Below are 26,159 nucleotides of genomic sequence, written 5' to 3'. Positions count from 1 at the left end.
TCCTTCACTTCTCAGTAGTGAACATTCTCTTCCCTCAGATCTGTGTTGATTGCTCACTGATGGTCATGTTTATGCTGTGGAGTGGCATGCTTCCTGTATTAGTGTGTGTGTGTGTCTCAGTTCCACCCTTATGGGGAATGATAAAGACTTCTTCCTGTTAGAGAGATTAAACACACATCTCTTATCTCCTCTCCCGCTCTGCTGTTAGGTGTCAGAAGTCTAACCAGAAGTATTCGAACTAGGAGTTGTCCCTTTACGCCACTAGAGGGAGCTCTAGTCTAATACAAGCACTGTGCTGCCAGAGTAGGACCTAACTCAACAGTATCATACCACTCCAATATCTCAACTGTCGGTAGAAAACGAGTTAATGTGAGTGTTGAGTTAGGTCTCGAGACCACACATTGAGTGTCTCGGTCTTGTTTCGGTGTAGAATAAATGTTTATGTTATTACAGTATCAGCTTCCATTCCGTCAGCGCATTAAACTATTATCTGGAAATGTGCATGTACATCCTGGCCCATCTACATTTGCTAGCCCCAATTCTGACTTGTACTCTGATATCTGCTTCACTGATTTCTGCTCCCGTAAAAGCCTGGATTTTCTGCACGTTACACTAGAATCTTATTACCTAAAATGGATCAATTGAAAGTGTGGGTTCACAACTCCAATCCAGATGTGTTGATCATTACAGAGACGTGGTTAAGAAAGAGAGTTTTGAATACTGATGTTAACCTTTCTGGTTATAACCTTTTTTGTCAAGACAGATCTTCCAAAGGTGGGGCAATCTTTACCAAGGATCACCTTCAGTGCTCGGTTGTGTCCACCAAGTCTGTCCCCCCAAAAATGTATTTGCTGGTTTTAAGCATTAAACTTTCAAATAGCTCTTTGTTGACTGTTGCTGGGTGCTATCGTCCTCCATCACCACCGGCCTGTACCCCCCCTGCCCTAAGCACTCTCCTGGCCCCTCACTCTAAGTTTTAATTTGTCCTGCTAGGTGACCTAAACTGGGACATGCTTAAACCACCTGAACAAGTCCTAAAGCAATGGGACTCCCTACATCTTTCTCAGATTATTACCAATCCCACAAGATATGAGTCCAAACACCCAGAAAAGGCTACTCTCCTTGATGTTGTACTTACAACTAATCCTGATAGGTATCAGTCTGGTGTTTTCTATAATGAACTTAGTGATCACTCTTTTACAGCCTGCTTTCATAATTGCTGCTCAGTGAAACAACCTGTCCTGATTTGTCATAGACGCTTGATAAAAAATCTTTAATGGGCAAGCCTTCCTTCATGAACTGGCCTCTGTAAAATGGTATAGAATCAGCGTGATCCCCTGTTACAGGAATTAAATTCCTCTGTTTTAATACCCAATTAAAATCAAAACTCTGTCAATTCGTAAGGATTTGTATGACCCTTATTTGTATAAAATGGACAGAGCCCAGTCTTAAATCAAATCAAATCAAATCAAATTTATTTATATAGCCCTTCGTACATCAGCTGATATCTCAAAGTGCTGTACAGAAACCCAGCCTAAAACCCCAAACAGCAAGCAATGCAGGTGTAGAAGCACGGTGGCTAGGAAAAACTCCCTAGAAAGGCCAATACCTAGGAAGAAACCTAGAGAGGAACCAGGCTATGTGGGGTGGCCAGTCCTCTTCTGGCTGTGCCGGGTAGAGATTATAACAGAACATGGCCAAGATGTTCAAATGTTCATAAATGACCAGCATGGTCGAATAATAATAATAAGGCAGAACAGTTGAAACTGGAGCAGCAGCACAGTCAGGTGGAAGTTGAAACTGGAGCAGCAGCATGGCCAGGTGTACTGGGGACAGCAAGGAGTCATCATGTCAGGTAGTCCTGGGGCATGGTCCTAGGGCTCAGGTCAGTTGAAACTGGAACAGCAGCATGGCCAGGTGGACTGGGGACAGCAAGGAGTCATCATGTCAGGTAGTCCTGGGGCATGGTCCTAGGGCTCAGGTCCTCCGAGAGAGAGAAAGAAAGAGAGAAGGAGAGAATTAGAGAACGCACACTTAGATTCACACAGGACACCGAATAGGACAGGAGAAGTACTCCAGATATAACAAACTGACCCCAGCCCCCCGACACATAAACTACTGCAGCATAAATACTGGAGGCTGAGACAGGAGGGGTCAGGAGACACTGTGGCCCCATCCGAGGACACCCCCGGACAGGGCCAAACAGGAAGGATATAACCCCACCCACTTTGCCAAAGCACAGCCCCCACACCACTAGAGGGATATCTTCAACCACCAACTTACCATCCTGAGACAAGGCTGAGTATAGCCCACAAAGATCTCCGCCACGGCACAACCCAAGGGGGGGGGGGGCGCCAACCCAGACAGGATGACCACAACAGTGAATCAACCCACTCAGGTGACGCACCCCCTCCAGGGACGGCATGAGAGAGCCCCAGCAAGCCAGTGACTCAGCCCCTGTAAATGGGTTAGAGGCAGAGAATCCCAGTGGAAAGAGGGGAACCGGCCAGGCAGAGACAGCAAGGGCGGTTCGTTGCTCCAGAGCCTTTCCGTTCACCTTCCCACTCCTGGGCCAGACTACACTCAATCATATGACCCACTGAAGAGATGAGTCTTCAGTAAAGACTTAAAGGTTGAGACCGAGTTTGCGTCTCTGACATGGGTAGGCAGACCGTTCCATAAAAATGGAGCTCTATAGGAGAAAGCCCTGCCTCCAGCTGTTTGCTTAGAAATTCTAGGGACAATTAGGAGGCCTGCGTCTTGTGACCGTAGCGTACGTGTAGGTATGTACGGCAGGACCAAATCAGAGAGATAGGTAGGAGCAAGCCCATGTAATGCTTTGTAGGTTAGCAGTAAAACCTTGAAATCAGCCCTTGCTTTGACAGGAAGCCAGTGTAGAGAGGCTAGCACTGGAGTAATATGATCAAATTTTTTGGTTCTAGTCAGGATTCTAGCAGCCGTATTTAGCACTAACTGAAGTTTATTTAGTGCTTTATCCGGGTAGCCGGAAAGTAGAGCATTGCAGTAGTCTAACCTAGAAGTGACAAAAGCATGGATAAATTTTTCTGCATCATTTTTGGACAGAAAGTTTCAGATTTTTGCAATGTTACGTAGATGGAAAAAAGCTGTCCTCGAAATGGTCTTGATATGTTCTTCAAAAGAGAGATCAGGGTCCAGAGTAACGCCGAGGTCCTTCACAGTTTTATTTGAGACGACTGTACAACCATTAAGATTAATTGTCAGATTCAACAGAAGATCTCTTTGTTTCTTGGGACCTAGAACAAGCATCTCTGTTTTGTCCGAGTTTAATAGTAGAAAGTTTGCAGCCATCCACTTCCTTATGTCTGAAACACATGCTTCTAGCGAGGGCAATTTTGGGGCTTCACCAGTCAAACAGCAGCTTTTATTCACGAGAGTACTGCTCCTTACACATTTTACCACAGGTTATAAACTTAAAATGACGTTATTAGTTTCAGTACCAGCCCGTGTCATCTCCGGTCTAGTACAATGGCTGTATGGTTCTCACATCGTCTCACCCTATTAAGATGATATATGACTGAGCCTAGGACAGCTGGTGTAGATAAGCCTTCTAGCCAGTCTAGCTATAAGTTCATTCATTTCTACCATGGTACAGACAGTCATTGTTCTAATTCTTGATTATATTTGTACACATTATATTCAGTACTAAGATTAAAAAGAAAATTCATACATATACAGTAACATAATAGTATTCTGATTAGTCAGTCCTGATTGAAATGTATACATAATTAGTCATTATTGATAAAAATTCCCTTAACCTCTCCTCTGTCGAAGACGCTTGGACCTTCTTTTTTTATATTTTCAGTGGTTTTGTTAACAAACACGCCCTATAAAGAAAATGAGAATTAAAAACAGGTTCAGCCCCTGGTTCAACTGTGATCTTGCAGTGTTACTCCACCTCAAGAATTGCATTTGGCGAAAGGCTCAGAACACGCATACTCAGGCTGACTGGCTGTCGTTCAGGCAAATGAGAAATAAGCGCACTCAGGATATCCTGAAGGCCAAAGTTAGTTGTGGGTTTAACCCCAAGAAGTTCTGTAAAACGCTTAAAGACCTGGAGAATAAACCCTCCTCCTCACAGCTGCCCATGTCCCTTAATGTTGATGATGTGGTTGTTACTGACAAGAAGCACATGGCTGAGCTCTTTAATCACCACTTAAGTCAGGATTCCTGTTTGACTCAGCCATGCCTCCTTGCCCATCCAACATTTCCTCATCTCCCACCCCTTCTAATGTGACAATCCCCGATGCTTCTCCCTCTTTTTCCCCTGCCCTACTACAAAGTTTCTCTCTGCAGGCAGAAACTGAGTCCGAGGTGCTAAAGGAGCTCCTGAAACTTGACCCCCCAAAATGATCTGGGTCAGATGGTTTAGGCCCTTTCTTCTTTAAGGTTGCTGCCCCTATCACCCCCAAGCCTATCTCTGACCGTTTTAACCTGTCTCTCCTTTCTGGGGAGGTTCCCATTGCTTGGAAGGCAGCCACGGTTTGTCCTTTATTTAAAGGGGGGGATTAAGCTGATCCTAACTGTTATAGGGCTGTTTCTATTTTGCCCTGTTTTTCAAAAGTGTTGGAAAAACATGTCAATAATCAACTGACTGGCTTTCTTGATGTCTATAGTATTCTCTCTGGTATGCAATCTGGTTTCCACTTAAGTTATGGATGTGTCCCTGCAACCTTAAAGGTTCTCAATGATGTCGCCTTTGCCCTGGATTCTAAGCAATGTTGTCCTGCTATTTTTATTTACTTGGCCAAAGCTTTTGATACGGTAGACCATTCCATTCTTGTGGGCCGGCTGAGGAGTATTGGTGTCTCTGAGGGGTCTTTGGCCTGGTTTGCTAACTACCTCTCTCAAAGAGTGCAGTGTATAAAGTCAGAACCTACTGTCTCAGCCACTGCCTGCCACCAAGGGAGTACCACAAGGCTCAATCCTAGGCCCCACGCGCTTCTCAATTTACATCAACAACATAGATCAGGCAGTAGGAAGCTCTCTCATCCATTTATTTACATGCAGATGATACGGTCTTATACTCAGCTGGCCCCTTCATTTTGTGTTAAATGCTCTACAACAAAGCTTTCTTAGTGTCCAACAAGCTTTCTCTACCCTTGACCTTTTGTTTTGTAGGTGTTCAGAACAAGGTTATGTGGTTTGGTAAGAAGAATTACCCCCCTCCCCACCGGTGTAATTATTACCTCTGAGGGTTTAGAGCTCATACAAGTACTTGGGAGTATGACTAGACGGCACACTGTCCTTCTCTCAGCACATATCAAAGCTGCAGGCTAAAGTTAAATCTTGACTTGGTTTCCTCTATCGTAATCACTCCTCTTTCACCCTAGATGCCAAACTAACCCTGATTCAGATGACCATCCTACCCATGCTAGATTACACAGACATAATTTATAGATCGGCAGGTATTGGTGCTCTCGAGCGGCTTGATGTTCTTCACCATTCGGCCATCAGATTTGCCACCAATGCTCCTTATAGGACACATCACTGCACTCTATACTCCTCTGTAAACTAGTCATCTCTGTATACCCATCGCAAGACCCACTGGTTGATGCTTATTTATAAAACCCTCTTAGGCCTCACTCCCCCCTATCTGAGATATATACTGTAGCCCTCATCCTCCACATACAACACCCATTCTGCCAGTCATATTCTGTTAAAGGTTCCCAAAGCACAGACATCCCTGGGTCGCTCCGCTTTTCAGTTTGCTGCAGCTAGCGACTGGAACGAGCTGCAACAAACACTCAAACTGGACAGTTTTACCTCATCAAAGACTCAATCATGGACATTCTTACTGACAGTTGTGGCTGCTTTGTGTGATGTATTGTTGTCTCTACCTTCTTGCCCTTTGTGCTGTTGTCTGTGTCCAATAACGTTTGTACCATGTTTTGTGCTGCTAACATGTTGTGTTGCTACCATGTTGTGTTGCTACCACGCTGTGTTGTCATGTGTTGCTGCCTTGCTATGTTGTTGTCTTAGGTCTCTCTTTATGTAGTGTTGTGTTGTCTCTCTTGTCATGATGTGTGTTTTGTCCTATATTTATGTTTTATTTATTTTTAATCCTAGCCCCCCTCCCTGCAGGAGGCCTTTTGCATTTTGGTAGGCCGTCATTGTAAATAAGAATTTGTTGTTAACTGACTTGCCTCGTTGCCTCTTTCTAATATCAATATGCCTTGTATACTGTTTTTTAGGGCAGCTCATTGTTTTATTTTACTGTGGAGCCCCTATTCCTGCTCAACATGCCTCAGATATCCCCCTTGTCCCACCGCCCACACATGCGGAGACCGCACCTAGCTTAACTGGCGCCTCCAGAGATGCAACCTCTCTCATCGTCACTCAATGCCTAGGTTTACCCCACTGTACTCGCACCCTAACACACCCTTGTCTGTACACTATGCCCTGACTCCATCCTACCACGTCCAGAAATCTGCTTCTTTTATTCTCTGTTCCCAAAGCGCTAGACGACCAGTTCTTAGAGCCTTTAGCCGTACTCTTATCCTACCCCTCCTCTGTTGCTCTGGTGATGTAGAGGTTAATTCAGGCCCTGCAGGGCCTACCTCCACTCCTACTCCCCAGGTGCTCTCATTTGTTTACTTCTGTAACCGTAAAAGCCTTGGTTTCATGCATGTTAACATCAGAAGCCTCCTCCCTAAGTTTGTTTTATTCACTGCTTTAGCACACTCCGCCATCCCTGATGTCCTAGCCGTGACCAGCTCTGAAACCAGATTGCATAGCGGAGAAGGTACAATGGTCGGTAATCTGTTTGTTAACCTTAGAAGTGCAGGGTAGGATAGAAAAAGGTCTGTAGCAGTTTGGGTCTAGAGTGTCTCCCCCTTTGAAGTGGGGGATGACCGCGGCAGCTTTCCAATCTTTGGGAATCTCAGACGATGCGAAAGAAAGGTTAGTAATAGGGGTTGCAATAATTTCTGCAGATCATTTTAGAAAGAGAGGGTCTAGCCCGGCTGATTTGTAGGGGTCCAGATTTTGCAGCTCTTTCAGAACATCAGCTATCTGGATTTGGGTGAAGGAGAAATGGTGGGGGCTTGGGCGAGTTGCTGTGGGGGGTGCAGGGCTGTTGACCGTAGCCAGGTGGAAAGCATGGCCAGTCCTAGAAAAATGCTTATTGAAATTCTCAATTATAGTGGATTTATCGGTGGTGACAGTGATTCCTAGCCTCAGTGCAGTGGGCAGCTGGGAGGAGGTGCTCTTATTCTCCATGGACTTTAGTGTCCCATAACTTTTTTGAGTTTGTGCTACAGGATGCAAATTTCTGTTTGCCTTAGCTTTCCTAACTTCCCTGAAAAGTTGCATATCACGGGGGCTATTCAATGCTAATGCAGAACGCCACAGGATGTTTTTGTGCTGGTCAAGGGCAGTCAGGTCTGGAGAGAACCAAGGGCTATATCTGTTCCTGGTTCTACATTTTTTTAATGTGGCATGCTTATTTAAGATGGTGAGGAACGCACTTTTGAAGAATAACCAGGCATCCTCTACTGACGGGATGAGGTCAATATCCTTCCAGGATACCCGGGCCAGGTCGATTAGAAAGGCCTGCTCGCTGAAGTTTTTTAGGGAGCGTTTGACAGTGATGAGGGGTGGTCGTTTGATCGCAGACCCATTATGGATGCAGGCAATGAGGCAGTGATCGCTGAGATCTTGGTTGAAAACAGCAGAGGTGTATTTGGAGGGCAAGTTGGTTAGGATGATATCTATGAGGGCGCCCGTGTTTACGGCTTTGAGATTGTACCTGGTGCGTTCATTGATCATTTGTGTGAGATTGAGGGCATCAAGCTTAGATTGTAGGATGTCTGGGGTGTTAAGCATGTCCCAGTTTAGGTCACCTAGCAGCACGCGCTCTGAAGATAGATGGGGGCAATCAATTCACATATGGTGTCCAGGGCACAGCTGGGGTCAGAGGGTGGTCTATAGCAAGCGGCAATGGTGAGAGACTTATTTCTGGAAAAGTGGATTTTTAGAAGTAGAAGTTTGAATTGTTTGGGTACAGACCTTGATAGTAAGACAGAACTCTGCAGGCTTTCTCTACAGTAGATTGCAACTCCGCACCCTTTGGCAGTTCTATCTTGTCGGAAAATGTTATAGTTAGGGATGGTGGTCTTCCTAAGCCAGGATTCAGACACGGCTAGAACATCTGGGATGGCAGAGTGTGCTAAAGCAGTGAATAAAACAAATTTAGGGAGGAGGCTTCTAATGTTAACATGCATGAAACCAAGGCTTTTACGGTTGCGTAGCTGAGGGATCATAGGGGTCCAGTGAGTGGTTGGGCTGGCTGGAGACACGGCGATTCATACAACTAGCAGGCCGGGGCTAGCAGAAGGGCCTTAGAGGGACATCATGACGGAGGAAAGTCTGTTTTAGCCTCCGTGTGCGGTGATGTCGATAGACCAGTCGTGATGGATTAGTAGGGTTCCGAGTAGCAGAGGGGTCCAAGTCCAATTGGCAAAATAGGTATAGTGGCCCAAGAGATGGATCTATTCAGCTAACAGTCCAATATGCTCTAGTCAGCTAGCGGGCTGCAGCTAGCGGGCTAGCAGACGGGCATTCAGGGGACGTCGCAGTCCAGTCGTGAAGGAATCGGCGTGGTTCCGTGCCCCGTACCGGCAGTAGAAGGGGTCCGGGTATTGTAACCCAGGAGTGGCTGATGGGCCTCTTCATCTAGCCGGGAGAATGGGCCTAGCATGGGCTAGCTCCAGGCTAATTGGTGCTTGCTTTGGGACAGACGTTAGCCAGGAGTAGTCACTCGGATTGCAGCTAGATAGCTGCGATGATCCAGGTGAAAAGGTTCAGAGCTTGCTGTAGGAATCCGGGGACCTGGAGAGAAAATAGATCCGGTATATTCTGGTTTGCGTCGCGTTGTACAAACTGGCGAGAGCTTTCTGAGCTAAAGGTTAGCTGATGACCGCTAGCAGTGGTTAGCTGACTACTAGCTAGTAGCTATTGAGCTGGCTAGCTTCTGTTGCCTTACCTCCTTACTTAATTTGCACACACTGTATACAGATGTTTCTATTGTGTTATTGACTGTACGTTTGTTTATCCCATGTGTAACTCAGTGTTGTTGTTTTTGTCGCACTGCTTTGCTGTGTCTTGGCTAGGTCGCAGTTCTCAATGAGAACTTGTTCTCATCTGGCCTATCTGGTTAAATAATGGTGAAATAAAAATAATAAAAATAAAGGGTAAATAAGAAATATAAAAATTTAACTGCTTCGCCAGGCCACAATTTCCACACTCCTTTCATGAAACATTAGTATCTTATCGCCTATTGAAACATGGGCTTCTTACTTTTCTCATAACAGTAGTTACCTACTGTCCTTTACTTTCCTTTAAAAATATCCTCAAACTTTGTCGCGCTCATCAGAATTTCCTTCCTTGTATGGAAGAGTGGGGGAAATTGTTTGAAAGTTGCATGCTCACTATTAGTAAGGGGAGACCGGGGAAAGTTGTATCATATTTAGTATTTTTATCTATGGATTGGCTGCGGTTCCGGATTTTCTGGAAACCCGATTTGCAGTGGCTAAAGATAGAGAATCTTTTCTTTCTGTAGCTGCTCCACAGTGCTCCTCTGCCGCTTTCCCCTCCTTGATCAGCGATGAAAGCCTTTGTTGATGTGTAGCCTACAAACTTCATGTTGTACACAAAGGACATGCTTAAACTATTGCATTCCATGCCTATTCAGCACAAGCATGATTTCATGTTCTTTGTTCAGGAGGGGAGTTTGGCTACATGCAGCTATTTTATAGTATATTGTGCACAAAAGACAAACTTGCAGATAGATGATTTTTTTCCCAATGCAAAACTCAAGTGGGAAGTTACATGCAGCCATCTAGGCAGCATATCGAACACAAGCAAGACAGAGACACAGTCTAATTAGCAATTTTATGTCATTTTTTTCATCATCATTGCAAACATTGGCTAAGCAGGAGGCAGACAGGCATTCAAAGTAGTAGTGTTCTTTTTCAGCAACACTATCATATGTCAGCAACTACAAAGATTAGCCTCCATCAGGGAAGGGCAGCTGATGTAGGTCTGTGGATCAACCCCCCCCCCCCCCCCCCCCCCAATTTTTTATTTTTGAGATTCTTCAAAGTAGCCTTGATGACAGCTTTGCACACTCTTGGCATTCTCTCAACCAGCTTCGTGAGGTAGTCACCTGGAATGCATTTTAGTGCCTTGTTTTCCTTAATGCATTTGAGACAATCAGTTGTGTTGTGACAAGTCAGTGGTCGTATACAGAAGACAGCCCTATTTGGTAAAAGATAAAGTCCATATTATGGTAAGAACAGCTCAAATAAGCAAAGAGAAACAACAGTCCATTAAGACATGAAGGTCAGTTAATCCAGAAAATGTCAAGAATTTTGAAAGTTTCTTCAGGTGCAGTCGCAAAAACCATCAAGTGCTATGATAAAACTGGCTCTCATGAGAACCACTACGGGAAAGGAAGACCCAGAGTAATCTCTGCTGCAGAGAACAAGTTCATTAGAGTTAAGTGCACCTCAGATTGCAGCCCAAATGAATGCTTCAGAGTTCAACAGACACATCTCAACATCAACTGTTCAGAGGAGACTGCGTGAATTAAGCCTTCATGGTCAAATTTCTGCAAAGAAACCACTACTAAAGGACACCAATAATAAGAAGAGACTTGCTTGGGCCAAGAAACACGAGCAATGGACATTAGACTGGTGGAAATCTGTCCTTGTGGTCTCTGATTTTTGGTCCCAACCTCCATGTTTTTGTGAGCCGAGTAGGTGAACGGATGATCTCCGCATGTGTGGTTCCCACAGTGAAGCATGGAGGAGGAGGTGTGGGGGTGCTTTGCTGGTGACACTGTCTGTGATTTATTTAGAATTCAAGGCACACTTAACCAGCACGACTATCACAGCATTCTGCAGCAATATGCCATCCCATCTGGTTTGCACTTAGAGGGATTATCATTTGTTTTTCAACAGGACAATGACTCAAAACATAGCTCCAGGCTGGGTAAGGGCTATTTGACCAAGCAGAGTGATGGAGTGCTGCATCAGATGATCTGGCCTCCACAATCACCTGACCACAACCCAATTGAGATGGTTTGGGATTAGTTGGACCGCAGAGTGAAGGAAAAGCAGCCAACAAGTGCTCAGCATATGTGGGAACTCCTTCAAGACTGTTGGAAAAGCATTCCAGGTGAAGCTGGTTAGTGAATGCCAAGAGTGTGCAAAGTTGTCATCAAGGAAAAGAGTGGCTACTTTGAAGAATCTCAAATCTCAAATATATTTTGATTTGTTTAACACTTTTTTTTGGTTACTACATGATTCCATAAATACACACACGCACACACACACACACACACACACACACACACACACACACACACAGTGGGGTCTGAAATTCTTGACATGCTTGATAAAGATGAGCATTAATAACAGTACAAAATAAATAATTGAAATACTTAGCTATGTTAATAAAAAAAGGAGGAAATTATATTATTTGATACTATACCAAACAAAAATATAAACCCAACATGTAAAGTGTTGATCATGGTAAGCATCCACTTGTTTGAGCATGCAATATAGCTCAGTATTTAAATTATGTATTTTATACAGTCATTATTGCTTATCTTTATCAAGGGTGTCAGTAATTTCAGAACCCTGTGTATGTTTGTGTATACAGTATATGTATTTTAGGAACTCAGTTGGCGTCTCAATTCACTGTTGAGATTTAGAAAAGTAGAATTCACAAGGTGTAATTTCGAAATTTGTTTGTGCATCAGCAGTTTTTCTCTTGTTATGTCAGTCACTGACAGTCACTCAATTAGCCCATGTCCGCGAAAATGTTTTTGGATTGGTAAGTTAGTCTAGCGGCCAGCTTGTAGTAATCATGGTTGAATTACCGTTCGGGGGCCCCATTGATTTTGTTAGTCACTCGCTCATATATCATATTAAAAACTGCAAACATTTCTCTCCCTTTCCATGGCAAAATGAGTAGAATTGCATGAAGTATTTGTTTTAAATTGCTCAGTCTTTACTCTGGCCATTGGCAAAATGTGTACAATTGCAGCAAACTTGCTTTAGTGATAATTTATAGAGTGGCTCTCTTTGCCCTCAGCATGTTTTTTTTTTCACCATTTTGAATGTCTAAAGAATCTATATACTTCTGAAAAATGAACACAGAAATACTGAACATTTGGAACTCTTATTTGGCGGCAATTTGACAAAATTACAGTCATCGTCTTGAATTGGACATGCATTTTTCTCGTCTCGGTCTTGACTCGGTCTCACACCCTACTCCGGTCTTGGTCTTGACTCTGACTCGATTTGCTCTGGTCTTTGCCTTGAATCGGTATTGCTTTAGGTGGACTCGAACACAACACTTGAACGTCAATATCTATTTGAATCTCTCAGACTTCCTTTATGAGCAAAAACACCAAACTGACCTTAGATCAGGGCCAACTTCAGCCCACGCCTATATTTGAAGTTCAAGAAATGCAAATGATAGAAATAGATATGGAAATGAGATATTGATATTCCTTGGTTAATAATAATATATGCCAGTATGCAGACAATTTTATCCAAAGCAACTTAGTCATGCATACATGCATTTTTGCGTATGGGCGGTCTCAGGAATTGAACCCACTGTCCTGGCATTGCAATCGCGATGCTCTGGTTTTCCTTCTGTGTCATGATGACAGAAGTCACTGTTCAATAACAATATGTACTTCGAATCATGACATAGTCAAATGTCATTCAGCGTAATTTTTGCTTCTGAAATTAATTTGACATTATTAATGAATGAATCTTCTCATTCTGTTGCGATCCAGAGAATTGGACATGTTGGATTCCCTTGCTAATGTGGAGATGTGAATTATGATATTGACTTTGAGGCCCAATTTCATTAGTCGATATAGCTTACAACGGCATTGGCATGAATGTTGCACTGAGTGGACAAAACATTAACTGTTGCATTACTGCCTCGTATGGCAACTGCTTGGCCTCCGACCGCAAGGCACTACAGACTGTAGTGCACACGGCGCAGTACATCACCGGGGCCAAGCTTCCTGCCATCCAGGACCTCTATGCCCGGCGGTGTCAGAGGAAGGCCCTAAAAATGGTTGACGACTCCAGCCACCCTAGTCATAGACTGTTATCTCTGCTATTGCTAAGCAAGCTGTACCGGAGCACCAAGTCTAGGTCCAAGAGGCTCCTAAAAAGCTTCTACCCCCAAGCCATAAGACTCCTGAACAGCTAATCAAATGGCTACCCGGGCTATTTGCATTGTCCCTCCGGAGCGCTGATGCTACTCTCTGTTATTATCTATGCATAGTCACTTTAATAACTTTACCTACATGTACATATTACCTCGACATTGGTGCCCCCGCACATTGGCTCTGTACCGGTACCCCCTGTATTTAGCCCTGCTATTGTTATTTACTGTTGCTGTTTAATTCTGTTAACTTCTTAAAACTGCACTGTTGGTTAAGGGCTTGTAAGTAAACATTTCACTGTAAGGTATTCAGCACATGTGACAAATTTGATTTGATTTGAACCCTTCCTAATATTGAGTTGCACCACCTACTTTTGCCCTCAGAACAGCCTCCATTCATCAGGGCGTGGACTCTACAAGGTGTCCAAAGCGTTCCACAGGGTTGCTGGCCCATGTTGACTCTATTGCTTCCCACAGTTGTGTCAAGTTGGCTGGATGTCCTTTGGTCCACCACCCATTCTTGATACACACGGGAAACTGTTAAGCGTGAAGAACCCAGCAGCGTTGCAGTTCCTGACACAAACTGCTGCACCTACTACCATACTCCGTTCAAAGGCACTTAAATATTTTGTCTATTCACCCTCTGAATGGCACACACACAATCCATGTCTCAAGGCTTGAACATCCTTATTTATCCTGTCTCCTCCCCTTCATCTACACTTATTTGAAGTGGATCTAACAATAGACATCAATAAGGGATCATAGCTTTCACCTGGAAAGCACTCAGTGTATAACCAGCCAGCGTCTTATTATGCTCTGTTGGCATACATTGTCTTAGCTATTGAGTAGCATTTGAACTATCCAGAAACTCTTTTCTCTGTATATATCAATGATGTCACTCTTGCTGTGGGCGATTCCCTGATCCACCTCTACGCAGACGTCACCATTCTGTATACTTCTGGCCCTTCCTTGGACACTGTGCTAACTAACCTCCAAACGAGCTTCAATGCCATACAACACTCCTTCAGTGGCCTCCAACTGCTCTTAAACGCTAGTAAAACCAAATGCATGCTTTTCACTCACCCGAGTAGCATCACCACCCTTGACAGTTCCGACCTAGAATATGTGAACAACTATAAATACCTAGGTGTCTGGTTAGACTGTAAACTCTAAAATCTAGACTCTGCTTTCTATTTCGCAACAAAGCCGCCTCCACTCACGCCGCCAAACATACCCTAGTAAAACTGACTATCCTACCGATCCTCGACTTCGGCGATGTCATCTACAAAATAGCTTCCAATACTCTACTCAGAAAACTGGATGCAGTCTATCACAGTGACATCCGTTTTGTTACCCTATACCACCCACCACTGCGACCTGTATGCTCTAGTCGGCTGGCCCTCGCTACATATTCGTCGCCAGACCCACTGGCTCCAGGTCATCTACAAGTCCGTGCTAGGTAAAGCTCCGCCTTATCTCAGTTCACTGGTCACGATAACAAAACCCACCCGTAGTATACGTTCCAGCAGGTATATCTCACGGATCGTCCCCAAAGCCAACACCTAATTTGGCCGCCTTTCCTTCCAGTTCTCTGCTGCCAGTGACCGGAATGAATTGCAAACATCGCTGAAGTTGGAGACTTTTATATTTCCCTCACCAACTTTAAACATCAACTATCTGAGCAGCTAACGATCGCTGCAGCTGTACATAGTCCATCTGTAAATAGCCCACCCAATCTACCTACCTCATCCCCATACTGTTTTTATTTTATTTACTTTTCTGCTCTTTTGCACACCAGTATCTCTACGTGCACATCATCATCTGCTCATTTATCACTCCAGTGTCAATCTGCTAAATTGTAATTATTCGCTCCTATGGCCTATTTATTGCCTACGTCCTCATGCCTTTTGCACACACTGTATATAGACTTTCTGTTTTCTACTGTGTCATTGACTTGTTTATTGTGTTATTGGCTTGTTTATTGTTTACTCCATGTGGTAACTCTGTGTTGTTGTCTGTGTCACACTGCTTTGCTTTATCTTGGCCAGGTCGCAGTTGTAAATGAGAACTTGTTCTCAACTAGCCTACCTGGTTAAATAAAGGTGAAATATATATATATACACTGCTCAAAAAATTAAAGGGAACACTTAAACAACACAATGTAACTCCAAGTCAATCACACTTCTGTGAAATCAAACTGTCCACTTAGGAAGCAGCACTGATTTGACAATAAATGTCACATGCTGTTGTGCAAATGGAATAGACAACAGGTGGTAATTAGCAAGACACCCCCAATAAAGGAGTGGTTCTGCAGGTGGTGACCACAGACCACTTCTCAGTTCCTATGCTTCCTGGCTGATGTTTTGGTCACTTTTGAATGCTGGCGGTGCTTTCACTCTAGTGGTAGCATGAGACGGAGTCTACAACCCACACAAGTGGCTCAGGTAGTGCAGCTCATCCAGGATGGCACATCAATGCGAGCTGTGGCAAGAACGTTTGCTGTGTCTGTCAGCGTAGTGTCCAGAGCATGGAGGCGCTACCAGGAGACAGGCCAGTACATCAGGAGACGTGGAGGAGGCCGTAGGCAACAACCCAGCAGCAGGACCGCTACCTCCGCCTTTGTGCAAGGATGAGCAAGAGGAGCACTGCCAGAGCCCTGCAAAATGACCCCCAGCAGGCCACAAATGTGCATGTGTCTGCTCAAATGGTCAGAAACAGACTCCATGAGGGTGGTATGAGGGCCCAACGTCCACAGTTTGTTGTCAGCACATTCAACTATGTAAAGAAAAAAGTATTTAATAAGAATATTCATTCATTCAGATCTAGGATGTGTTATCTTAGTGTTCCCTTTATTTTTTTGAGCAGTGTGTGTGTGTATATATATATATATATATATATATATATATATATATATATATATATATATATATATATAATTTTTTTTTTTTTTTAAGCTAAAATGGATGCTTACATTAACTTCCAGAATAAAGGAAACTCTTCAGTAATTGAGGGATGAATAATACATATATATATTTCTATATATATATATATATATATATATATATATATATATATATGTGTACGAGTGGCCACTGAATGGTTTGATGAGCATGGAAACAATGTAAACCATATGTCATGGCCGTCTCAGTCACCAGATCTCAACCCAATTGAACACTTATTGGAGATTCTGGAGCGGCGCCTGAGATAGTGATTTCAACCACCATCAACAAAACACCAAATTATATTATTTATCGTGGAAGAATGGTGTCACATCCCTCCAATAGAGTTCCACAACTAAAGAATCATTGTGGAATCTGAAAGGACACTTGTCCCAAAAGCATGATGGTGTACTATGTGCACATGCTAACAGAAAGTAACGAGGTGGGTAGCTAACTAAGTGTGCCATTGTAGCAAAGTATTTATAAACAAAAAATCGGATCTCTTAAAAGTTTTGTTCATTTTTGTTCTATTATCTATACATTAGGCCATAATTAATTTTTTAATTTAAATTTTACCTTTATTTAACCAGGCAAGTCAGTTAAGAACACATTCTTATTTTCAATGACGGCCTGGGAACAGTGGGTTAACTGCCTGTTCAGGGGCAGAACGACAGATTTGTACCTTGTCAGCTCAGGGGTTTGAACTCGCAACCTTCTGGTTACTAGTCCAACGCTCTAACCACTGGCCTACCTAAATAAAAAAATATATAGGTAGCCTGGCAAGAGTGGCCCGAAGGGTGTTTAGCATCCCCAGTGGCTCTGCAAGCACAAAGAGGATATTCTCCACTGCTGTCCTGCTCTCCAGGCACCATCGCATGAGCCTGAAGCCACAGACTCTGGCCAAACTCATGTTTCTAAAAATGAATTCAAAGGCACTGTAGACGGAGCCTAATAAGGCATTTTTTGTTTAATTTGTATTTAATTATAAGTATATGCAGCCTATATGCGCAATTTATATACCAAAAAGATTTAATACAACAAAATGTTGTTTAATGCTGAGCGGTTTATGTCCCTACCAGCCTAGTGTTGCACATGCTTCACAATGTATTTCTTTGTAGGCTATAGCCTTGAAATAATTGAAATAAATAGCCAAAATAATTCATTAATTAGGCTCCCTGTCTGGCTCCTGATCTATTTAGTGTTTATACATTTAATGGGTATCAGGTATCAAGGTAAGACCCAGATGCAGACCGTGTCGCAGTAACAATGTGTATTACAGCAACAGGGGGAAAGGTACAGGACGGCAGACAGGATCAGGTTAGGCAGAGGTCGGTAATCCAGAGGTGGGGCAAAGGTACAGGACGGCAGGTAGGGTCAGGGGCAGGCAGAGTGGTCAGGCGGGTGGGTACAGGGTCAGGACAGGCAAGGGTCAAAAACCAGGAGGACGGGAAAAGAGAGACGGGAAAAGCAGGAGCTGACACATGCTGGTTGGCTAGACAAACGAGACGAACTGGCAACAGACAAACAGACAACACAGGTATAAATACACAGGGGATAATGGGGAAGATGGGCGACACCTGGAGGGGGGTGGAGACAATCAGGGAAACGGATCAGGGTATGACGCATGTAGCCTTATTTGAAATGATGTTTGCGTCGTACATTCACCTTTTCATGTTTATTCAAATACTTTTCATTCAAGTCATATGGTTTAGTTTCAATACTTCAAAACCAAGTGGTAGGTCCAGGTAGTCACAAAAATAGATGGGTATTGGTTCAATTGTGATTTTAATGAATTGAGCGAATTCGGAGCGTCAAAGTGCAGAGCAGTTTTTAGCGGAGCTGTAGGAAAGGATCTAGAGCACCATAAGCAATAAGCGGGAATTCCAACCTCAACTCCATTCACATACTCTAGTGCGTGGGTATTTTTATTTTATTTTTTCACCTTTATTTAACCAGGTAGGCTATTTCAGAACAAGTTCTCATTTACAACTGCGACCTGGCCAAGATGAAGCAAAGCAGTGCGACACAAACAACAACAGAGTTACACATGTAATAAACAAGCGTACAGTCAATAACACAATAGAAAAAAAGGAAGTCTATATACAGTGTGTGCAAATGGCGTGAGGAGGTAAGGCAATAAACCGGCCATAGTAGCGAAGTAATTACAGTTTAGCAAATTAACACTGGAGTGATAAATGAGCAGATGATGATGTGCAAGTAGAAATACTGGTATGCAAAAGAGCAGAAAAGTAAATAAAAACAATATGGGGATGAGGTAGGTAGATTGTGTTAGTGTGTGTGTTTAACTCAGCCATTCAATGACGTTAAAGCTATCAATGAGCATGAAAACGATGTAAACCTTATGCAATGGCCGTCTCATTCACTAGATCTCAACTTAATTGAACACTTACACGTCCTGTGTTGAACGATGTAAAGCTCAGTTTGTTGTTTTGATAATTGTCTGAAAAAGTGTTCTATTGAAAAAGTTTGGTTATTAACTACCATTTTCAATTTGGATCCTGTGACGTGGTTAGCCCTTGTAGCTGGGACTGCGGATTGTCCCGAGCTTGTGGCTGTCTAACTCCTTGCTGTTTAAATCTGCCCTGCCACCTGCCCGATCTCTGGAACTGTATGGAGTACCAGCGTCAGCCTAAGTTAGGAGTCATGGAGAGGACAGTGTTTCTCTATCACAGGTGGAGGATCTTTGAAACAAACACACATGGTTCTACAATCAGTTTTTACAACAGGAAAATAGCTTCAAGAACTTGGTCCAAATACTGATGGACTCAACTAACAACAGAATGGATGATCTGACCAGATAGGTCTGGGACCTTGAGCCCAACATCACACACACATTTATTTTGTGTCCATATTATGTCTATTGCTGATTAACTACCAAGGAAAGTGCTAATAATAGCCCATATTAATATATGCAGCCTTAGCTATAAGCTTCATGAAATCAATAACTTGCTAACATTTATATACTGGCCATCTCTGAAACTCACTTAGATATTTCCTTTGATGATACAGGAGTAGCAATACAGGGATATAACATCTGAAGAAAAGACAGGAATGCCTATGGGTGAGGTGTTGCTGTATATGTTCAGAGCCATTATTCATGTAAAGCTCATAGGATGTCATGTCAAATGTTGTTGTTACGGTTTTCTAGGTGTGAAGGATAGTCGGACCAAAATGCAGCGTGTAGATTGCGATCCATGTTTAATGAACAACGTGAAACACGAATAAACACAAAACACTACAAAACAAAGAACGTAACGAAACCGAAACAGCCTATACTTGTGTAAATAAACAAAGAGATAGGAACAACGACACTAAGGACAATCACCCACGACAAACTCAAAGAATATGGCTGCCTAAATATGGTTCCCAATCAGAGACAACGATAAACACCTGCCTCTGATTGAGAACCACTCCAGACAGCCATAGACTTTGCTAGATAACCCCACTAGCTACAATCCCAATACATACACACCAAAACCCCAAGACAAAACACACCACAATACAAAAACCCCATGCCACACCCTGGCCTGACCCAATACATGAAGAAAAACACAAAATACTTAGACCAGGGCGTGACAGTTGTTGAAGTGTTGTGGTTACAAGTTCACCTGCCTCATCTAAAGCCTCTTCTTTTGGAGTACTGCTATAGGCAGTCAGTATTTGGATAATATGTACAATGCTTGATAATGATAACTGGCTCAAATAGCTGACAAATCAGCCTGTTACCAACCATTAGTAAACTTTGGAAAAAATTGTGTTTGACCAGATACAATGCTATTTTACAGTAAACAAATTGACAACAGACCGGCACCAGTTAGTCGGGCTAATTGAGGTAATATGTGCGTGAATATATAGTTAAAGTGACTATGCATAGATGATAAACAGAGAGTAGCAGCAGCAGCGTAAAAGAGGGGATGGCGGGACACAATGCAAATGGTCCGGGTAGCCATGGTAGCCATGGTAGCCATAGACTTGGGTATGGGTAACCATAGACTTGGGTATGGGTAGCCATAGACTTGGCGCTCCGGTACCGCTTGCCATGCGGTAGCAGAGAGAACAGTATGACCGGGGTGGCAGGGGTCTTTGACAATTTTTAGGGCCTTCCTCTGTAGTGCCTTGTGATCGGAGGCCAAGCAGTTGCCATACCAGGCAGTGATGCAACCATGCTCTCGATGTTGCATCCGTAGAACCTTTTGAGGATCTGAGGACCCATGCCAAATCTTTTCAGTCTCCTGAGGGGGGATAGGTTTTGTCGTTCCCTCTTCATGACTGTCTTGGTGTGATGGACCATGATAGTATGTTGGTGATGTGGACACCAAGGAACTTGAAGCTCTCAACCTGCTCCACTACAGCCCCGTTGATGAGAATTGAGGCGTGCTCGGTCCTCTCTAGTAATGTCATGAGTTGGGCTTATGGTTTGTTGTTTACCTAGTTAGCTAGCTACATGTCATAACAAAAGACTCTCGTCTGAGTGTGCCAGTTCGCAGAATAACTGATGAATTTACGAACGCTCAACACCCATTGAATATGGCCGGTGTCAGTAAAAGTCGGCAAAAAAGTGTAATTACATTGTTGCCAGCAGCACAGTTAGTCACTAACGCTCTGGAAAACATAAAAACAGCCTAACCAGCTCTGCTAGGGCGAGTAAAATGGTCCGAATGGGTTGTTCTCTCATTATGTGTCTGGAAGTAGCTAGCCACTTAGCTAATGTTAACCAGAAGTCAGAACGTTTGAATCAACCCTACTCATCGGCCAGAGCGTCCAGTGTGCGCTCTGAACGCACCGAGAGTGAAACACTCTTAATATACGAACGGACAGTCTAACAACGCTTTGAATTTACAAATGACCCAATGCATTCTCACACACTAGCAGCAATTTACAAATGTTTATATCAACTTAACAGAACTTAGACTCTGTGTGGATAATGTTGTATTCCATGCAGTAAATATATAAGTGGATGTTGAGTTCTGTAGCTCAGATACTGTGGACATTTTATTGTCACCCTCTACTTATTTTTCAGTATCAACTTTGCATGTACTATACGTATGAGAGTGAGTGAGTTTACTAATGTTGTCACTTTTTATTTTTCATGCTGTATGTCTGTGAGTGTTCCAGCTAAAAGATGTGCACTATTAACGAGTGATTAGACTGTTAGCTTCCTTCCCTTGCTGATGGCTGAAGCACAGCCTGAGTCCCATTAGATGTGACTGCTTTGGCACTCAGTCTGTCTCTCTGCATGGCAGGAGTAGAGGAAGAGTGGGGGAGAATAGCAGGGATTGAGGGAGTAGAGAAGGAGGCTAAGAGATGGTGGGAGAAGAGAGGAGGCAGACATGGAGGGAGAGGGGAGAACTAAATGGATGGAGATTGGAGAGTCACTTTTTTTACGCAGACAATCTCGCTTTTCCCATCTCTTTTCAATTAGCTCTCCTTTTCTCAGGTTACACTTTGTCATTATCTTTTTATTTTGTCTGAATCTCCTCTTTCCTGTCGGTTTTTCTTCCCTGTCAGAATCTCTAATTTGCTCTCCTCTTTCTTTTTTTGTTAATATCTTCCTTTCCCCTCTCTCTCCTCACTCTATACACACATCTTTCTGTCTCTTTGTCAGCTTCTCTTCCCTCTCTTTTTCTCCCCCTTGCTGCCTCTACTTTTTTTCTCCCTCAATATTTCTCCCCTCGCTCCCTTTCTTCTTTGTCGGTCACATCCTTCTCTCCCCTGCTCGACACCCAGCTGTGATGGCTCTGGAGTAGCAACAGTTGTCATGGAAACCATCCTCTTAGCTTATTACCATGCGTCAGGTTTTGTTTGATTGTTTTTACTTCCTGTTTTTCCCTAAATATACGGCAGCATATGAAGTGTTAGTGTTCTGGAGCTGTCCTCAGTGTTCCACTCCCAGGAACACATTAGGTATATGTTTTTGTTTGCTAATACATGATTGGAAAGCATTGAAATAATTTCTGAACATTCTGAATGATTTATGAATAATTTCAAGGATGAATTACATTTCCGGACTTTCAGAATAATTTAAAGGATACATTTGCATTTACATTTGAGTCATTAAGCAGATGATCTTATCCAGAGTGACTGTCACGGCTGTTGAAGGATGAGGACCACGGTGCAGTGTGGTGAGCGTACATTTTACTTTATTTAAGAAGTGACGCCGACTAAACAATACAAAACAAACCGTGAAGCTTAAGGCTGTGTGCCATCAAACAAAGTTAACTTCCCACAAACACCGGTGGGAAAAAGGGTACCTAAGTATGGTTCCCAATCAGAGACAACGATAGACAGCTGTCCCTGATTGAGAACCATACCCGGCCAAAACATAGAAATAGAACATCATAGAAAACAAAACATAGAATGCCCACCCCAATTCACACCCTGACCAAACCAAAATAGAGACATAAAAAGGATCTCTAAGGTCAGGGCGTGTCATCACCCCCCCCAAAGGTGCGGACTCCGGCCGCAAAACCTAAACCTATAGGGGAGGGACATACAGGGGGCACTGTCCTTCTGGGGACAGGCACAGGATACACTGGGCCGTGGAGGCGCACTGGAGGTCTTGCGCGTAGAGCCTGCACAATCCTTCCTGGCTGGATGGTTATTTTCGCCCTGCAGATGCGTGGCGCAGGTACATGGGGCACTGGGCTGTGCAGACACACCGGAGACACAGTGCGCAGAGCTGGCGCAGGATATCCCGGGCCATAGAGACGTACTGGCGGCCAGATGCTCTGAGCCGGCATCCTCCGACCTGACTGGATGCCCACTCTAGCCCGGCCGATTCGGGAAGCTGGAAGGTAGCGCACCGCGCTGTGCATCCGCATTGGAGACACCGTGCGCTCCAACACATAACACGGTGCCTGACCAGTATGATGCTCGCCACAGTAAGCACGTGGAGTTGGCTCAGGTCTCCAACCTGCCTCAGCCACACTCCCCGTGTGCCCTCGCCTCCAAAACATTTTGGGGAGCTGCCTCTCGGACTTCCTTGCTAGCCGAGTCCCTTCGTAACGCTGCCGCTCTGCTCTTGCTGCCTCCAGTTCCTCGCGTGGACGGCGATACTCCCCAGCCTGCCTCCAGGATCCCTTACCGTCCAGGATCTCCTCCCAAGTCCATGAATCCTGGACACGCTGCTCCTCCTTACCACGCTGCTTGGTCTGTTGTTGGTGGGAAGTTCTGTTACGGCTGTTGAAGGATGAGGACCAAGGTGCAGGGTGGTGAGCGTACATTTGACTTTATTTAAGAAATGACGCAGACAAAACAATAAACAATACAAAACAAACCGTGAAGCTTAAGGCTATGTGCCATCAAACAAAGTTAACTTCCCACAAACACAGGTGGGAAGAATGGTACCTAAGTATGGTTCCCAATCAGAGACAACGATAGACAGCTGTCCCTGATTGAGAACCATACCCAGCCATAACAATAGAAATAGTAAATCATAGAAACACAAAACATAGAATGCCCACCCCAACTCACGCCCTGACCAAACCAAAATAAAAACATAAAAAGTATCTCTCAGGTCAGGGCGTGACAGTGACTTACTTAGTGAATTCATCTTAAAGGGCAATTCCGCCACTTTTCAACCTCACATTCAGTATAGGGCACCATACCGTTGTCTACATATGTGAAAAAGGCTCGTTTCCATGATCTAAAAGTAAGAAAAACTGTGATTTAAAAATGTGCCGTTGTCACATATGTATAAACAGTTATTCTGCTGGAGATAATGAACATGAGGTTGAAAATTTGTGGAATTGTCCTTTTAAGGTAGCTAGGTAAGACAACCACATATCACATACAGTTGAAGTCGGAAGTTTACATACATTTATGATGGAGTAATTTTCAACCACTCCACAAATGTCTTGTTCACAAACTATAGTTTTGGCAAGTTAATTTTTCCAACAATTGTTTACAGACCAGATTATTTCACTTATAATTCACTGTCTCACAATTCCAGTGGGTCAGACGTTTACATACCCTAAGTTGACTGTGCCTTTAGAAGCTTCTGATATGCTAATTGACATAATTTGAGTCAATTGGAGGTGTACCTGTGGATGTATTTAAAGGCCTACCTTCAAACTCAGTGCCTCTTTGCTTGACATCCTAGGAAAATCAAAAGAAATCAGCCAAAATTTGTAGACCTCCACAAGTCTGATTCATCCTTGGGAGCAATTTCCAAATGACTGAAGGTACCATGTTCATCTGTACAAACAATAGTACGCAAGTATAAACACCAAGCACGGGGGTGGCAGCATCATGTTGTGGGGAGCTTTGTTGCAGGAGGGACTGGTGCACTTCACAAAATAGATGACATCATGAGGGAGGAAAATTGTGGATATATTGAAGCAACATCTCAAGACTTCAGTTAGGAAGTTAATGCTTGGTCGCAAATGGGTCTTCCAAATGGACTATGACCCCAAGCATACTTCCAAAGTTTTGGCAAAATGGATTAAGGACAACAAAGTCAAGTTATTGGAGTGGCCATCAAGAAGCCCTGACCTCAATCCTATAGAAAATGTATGGGGCAGAACTGAAAAAGCTTTTTCGGGCAAGGAGGCCTACAAACCTGACTGAGTTACACCAGCTCTGTCAGGAGGAATGGGCCAAAATTCACCCAACTTATTGTAGGAAGCTTGTGGAAGGCTACCCGAAACCTTTGATTAAGTTTAAATTGTTTAAGGCAATGCTAACAAATACTAATTGAGTGCATGTAAACTTCTGACCCACTGGGAATGTGATGGAAGAAATTAAATCTGAAATTAATCATTCTCTCTACTATTATTCTGACATTTCACATTCTTGAAATAAAGTGGTGATCCTAACTGACCTAAAACAGGGAATTATTCCTGGGATTAAATGTTAGGAATTGTGAAAAACTGAGTTTAAATGTATTTAGCTAAGGTGTATGTTAACTTCTGACTTCAACTGTATCAGTAAGATCTTTCAGATACAAAGGCCGAAATGACTGGATTACTTTACCTATAGAAATCAGTGCATTAAAATCACACAATGAATTTAAGAAAGCCCTTTTCAAATGTTAAGAACAAACTGTTTGTGTTTTGAACTAATAGAAACATCACAATGTGAAAAACATTGTAAATATGTCGTTTCAGTGCCTTCAGAAAGTATTCATACCCCTTGACTAATTCCACATTTTGTTGTGTTTACAGCCTGAATTCAAAAAGGATCAAATATTCTTTTCTCTCTCACCCATCGACACACAATACCACCTAATGACAAATTATAACATTTTTGCTAAGTGATTGAAATTAAAGCTTTGAGTCATCTTGGGTATGTCTGTATCGGCTTTGGATTTCTGGATTTGGGGATTTTCTCCCATTTTTCCTTGCAGATTTTTTCGCTCTGTTAAATTACATGTGGCGTGGCAGTGAACAGCAATCTTCAAGTCTTTCCACAGATTTCCAATGGGATTCAAGGCTGGGCTTTGGCTGGACCCGGACCAAGGTCTTTCTTTTCCGGTTGCTCAGTCTGGTTGGACGGTCAGCTCTGGGTAGTTCCATATTTTTCCACTTCCCAATGATGGAGACCACTGTGCTGTTGCTTTCAACACTCTAGAAATGGTTTTATACACTTCTCCAGATATATGCCTCACCACAATTCAATCTCGGAGATCGACAGATAGTGGGGACGTCATGGTATAGTTTCTGCTCTGACATGCACTTCTGACATGCATGCTTCTTCTTCTTCTTCTTCAGTTAGGTTTAGTGGTGGTTTGCATCCAATATGTTGCATTACCGCCCCCAACTGAACTATGGTATAGATCCATTACACTTTGTGATACAAAATGGAAAAGGGGAACTGAAAAAAATAAACATTTGAATTACCCTACCAATTAAACCTATACTCATTAAAACCCAGCACCTAATTCCACTACTTTAGCCCGACCTGATCCTACCCCAGGCCAACGGGCTGAGAGGACGGGACACTACCACTCCATTCACCCTGTAA

The 26,159-nt window shown here is 43.4% G+C and overlaps 1 protein-coding gene across 1 annotated transcript in view; it reads left to right on the top strand.

Moving 5' to 3' along the window:
* ankfn1a (ankyrin repeat and fibronectin type III domain containing 1a) overlaps positions 1–26,159 on the top strand; it is a 221,125-nt gene that overhangs the window by 6,214 nt on the left and 188,752 nt on the right. The gene's annotated exons all lie outside the window — the stretch shown is intronic.

The sequence above is a fragment of the Oncorhynchus kisutch genome, linkage group LG11 (genome assembly GCF_002021735.2).
Source record: "Oncorhynchus kisutch isolate 150728-3 linkage group LG11, Okis_V2, whole genome shotgun sequence".
In the NCBI taxonomy this organism is placed as follows: domain Eukaryota; kingdom Metazoa; phylum Chordata; class Actinopteri; order Salmoniformes; family Salmonidae; genus Oncorhynchus; species Oncorhynchus kisutch.
The sequence above is the reverse complement of the archived record's forward strand: the minus strand, read 5'-3'. Positions and strand labels throughout refer to the sequence as shown.